Source organism: Nannospalax galili, unplaced genomic scaffold, assembly GCF_000622305.1.
Source record: "Nannospalax galili isolate Female #2095 unplaced genomic scaffold, S.galili_v1.0 scaffold701, whole genome shotgun sequence".
NCBI lineage: Eukaryota > Metazoa > Chordata > Mammalia > Rodentia > Spalacidae > Nannospalax > Nannospalax galili.
Window position 1 is genome coordinate 717316 of NW_008344990.1, and position 3441 is coordinate 720756.

The 3441-nt window shown below is 38.4% G+C and overlaps 1 protein-coding gene across 7 annotated transcripts in view; it reads right to left on the reverse strand.

Annotated features, from left to right (window-relative positions):
- The window catches only part of Arhgef9 (Cdc42 guanine nucleotide exchange factor 9), a 200284-nt gene that overhangs the window by 55571 nt on the left and 141272 nt on the right, over positions 1-3441 (reverse strand). The window lies entirely within an intron of this gene.

The following is a 3441-nucleotide window of genomic DNA, read 5'->3' on the forward strand; positions in this document are numbered from 1 at the left end:
GAATCATGAAATTTGCAGTTAAATGGATGGAACTAGAAACTGTAGTGAGGTAACACAGACTCAGGAAAAAAACAAAACAAAAACGGCCTATGTTCTCCCTCATATGTGGATCCTGGCACCAAATCCTTATAAGTGAATATGTATCCAGACATAACTACAGGAACCAGGACAAGGAAGAGGAACCAGGGAAATAAAAGAAAAGAAAGAATCTGAAAGAGAGGAACAGTAGATAACAGGTCTTAACAAGGGAGATATGGACAATAATGGGGATATTTTAAGGGAGGGGGGAGGGAACGTTATACAAGGAACGTAGGGGTTGAAGGGAAAGAAGGAGTTCAAGGGAGGTGGGATCATAGGAGAAGGTTATTATTAAGGGAGAAATGGGAAAATTGGGGCACTTTAAATGGGGAAATCATGGTGGAAGGGTTAGACAATGTGAGAGATAAACAATGCCTAGCTAGTTTTAGAAAACCAAAGGGAATCATATTAGGCCAACAACCTACTGACAACTTACACATACAGCCAGATCAAAGGATATAATACATGCCTAGGCAAGGTTTATTTGAGAGCATTTGTTCATTGTCCAAGCTCTACCTACATGGCATATGGTAATTAAAATTACCAGACTGGTAGAAACAACTTTCTTAGATATTTGAGGCCTATACTAATTTGGTCAGGGGGACATAAAGGACAGTTTTTGCTCCTTGCCCTCCTAGGTTGACTAAGTTCCAGGGGACTATGAGCATCTCTCAAAATGTCCTGTAACTGTGGTGAGTCACCTTTCCTCTTGAGCAAGGAGGCTGTGGAGACCCCACCAGATGGACCTGAACCAGTGTGCAGTCTACGAAGAAGAGGGTCAACACAGAGGAAACATTTACTCCATGGTTCCAAGAGAAGCCAGCCGTGCTTGAGCAGGACCTTACTGTAGTGTCTTAAATACCCAAAAGGAAAGTATAAGCAAAGATTAATGTGTCAATATAATTTTTAAGAGTCCATATGTATAGCTAAAAGCTACATAACAAGAAACAATGCCAGACAGGTGATACCTTCCTTTGAGTTATTGGCCAAGGTGGCACAAGAGACTTCCAGACAGTAACCCAGCATAAAACTGAGAAAATGAACAGCAGACCCCAATCTAATCTAAAGGAATATGGACCACTGATTGCTGCTAGTTGAGGAACAGCTGATCTTCCTAAAACAAGGATCTCTAGATAGGCTGACTTGCCTATTCATATATTATATTCTTTGTTCTAGTTGTATATATAATTTGTCAGTAGGTTGTTGGACTAATATGGTTCCCTCTGTTTTACTAAAACAAGCTAGGCATTATTTAACTCTTGCATTGTCAAGCCCTTCCACCATGGTTTCCCCATTTAAGGTGCCCCCATTTTCCCCATTTCTCCCTTAATAATAACCTTCTCCTATGATTCCACATCTCTTAAACTCCTTCTTTCCCCTTTTCCCCTAGGTTCCTTGCATAACCTTCCCTCCCTCCTCCCCTTAAAATAACCCCATTTTTATCCATATCTCCCTGTTTCCTTTCCATTATCCTGGTTCCTGTAGTTATGTCTGGATACATAATCACTTAACAGGATTTGGTGCTATGATCCACGTATGAGGGAGAACATATGTCGTTTTTTTTTAGTGTGTGTTACCTCACTTAGTATTTCTAGTTCCATCGATTTACCTGCAAATTTCATGATTTCATCTTTCTTTACTGCTGAGTAAAACTCCATCGTATAAATGAACCACATTTTCATTATCCACTCATAAGTTGAGGGACACTTAGGTTGCTTGCATCTCTTAGCTATTGTGAAAGGAGCAGCAACAAGCATGGATGTACAAGTGTCTCTGCAATAGGATGAGTTCCTTGGGTACATGCCAAGGAATGGTAGAACTAGGTCAAATAGTAGGTTCATTTGTAGTTTTTAAGAGTTTTCTGCACTTCTTTCCATAGGAGTTGAACAAGTTTGCAATCTCGCCAGCAGTGGATGAGCATTCCCCTTTCCCCACATCCTCTCCAACATTTGGTATCATTTGTTCTCTTGATCTTAGCCAGTCTGACTGGGGTAAGATGAAATCTTAAAGTGGTTTTAATTTGCATTTCCTTAATTATTGGTCATGTTGAACATCTTTTAAGATGCTTCATAACCATCTTTACTTCTGCTTTTGAGAACTCTGTTCAGCTCCTTAGGCCATCTTTTAATTAGGTTACTTCCTGTCTTGATTCTTTGTTTTTCAAGTTTGATATATATTCTGGATGTTAAACCTCTGTCAGATATGTCACTGGTGAAGATTTTCTTCTGTTCTGTGGTCTTTCTCTTCACTTCCAGGGCAATTGATGTCTGGTTTAGAAAATCCTTTCCTGCTCCTGTATCTTGTAGGTTATTGCCAATGTTTTCTTCTAACATTTTCAGAGTTTCAGGCTTCACATTGGTTTATCTGGGTGAATTGTAGGGTCTGAGACACCCAAAATGAAAGTATAACCAAAGATTAATGGGCTCAATATAACTTTTTAAGAGTCCATATGTATTGTTAAAGGCTACATAACAAGAAACCATTCCAGACAGGAGACACCTTCCTTTGAGTTGTTGGCCAGGGTGGCCCAAGAGACTCCCAGACAGTAACCCAGCACAGAAATGGGAACATGAACAGCACACCCCAATCTTATCTAAAGGAATATTGACAACTGATTGCTGCTAGATGAGGAACAGTTGATCTTCTTAAAACAATGCTCTCTAGATAGGCTGACTAGATTCAGTGGATGGACAAGCACTGGGGAATGGCTGGGACGCCAATAACACAATGGACAGTAACAGGTATGACAGAGTCTATGGGCTCCAGTGTCATGGGGGAGGATATGGGAGGGTGCCATTTGGGAGGTGGGTATATAGATGAGTATGTTGTTTGGGATGTTCTGTATGATATACACATAAAAAAATCAACAAATTAAAAAAAAGATTTATATTTAGGATGAAGCATAAAAATTTACTTCATGTTAATTAGTAGAGGTGATAAATATTACCATCGAAATCTACCTGATGACTTTTTATATCCATACTCAAGTGCCAAAGATCCGAGTGCAACCGACTGTGACCTGTAATAATTAATTATATAAAGATTAAAGACACGTGTGCAAACATCTAAGAGTTAGTAGCATTAAAAATGTAGGAAAGAGCATGTTTTAAAATGAAATGGAGATCTCCTTTAAAGGTTAAAAACTCCTTCAATTTTATCTCTAACAGGGTTTATACTGAGTTCTATATTGTATAACTGTATTAGTTCAACTGTGAACCTAAAAATTTACAGCCACTTTTGAAAGAGATGTATACTTGCTCTGGAAATTGTTACTGAATATGTTAAAGCTGTAATTAAATGCTTCTTCTAATCCTGTAGTTATTAAATTTTAAAATAGTTGAAAAAAAAATAAATGAAAAATTT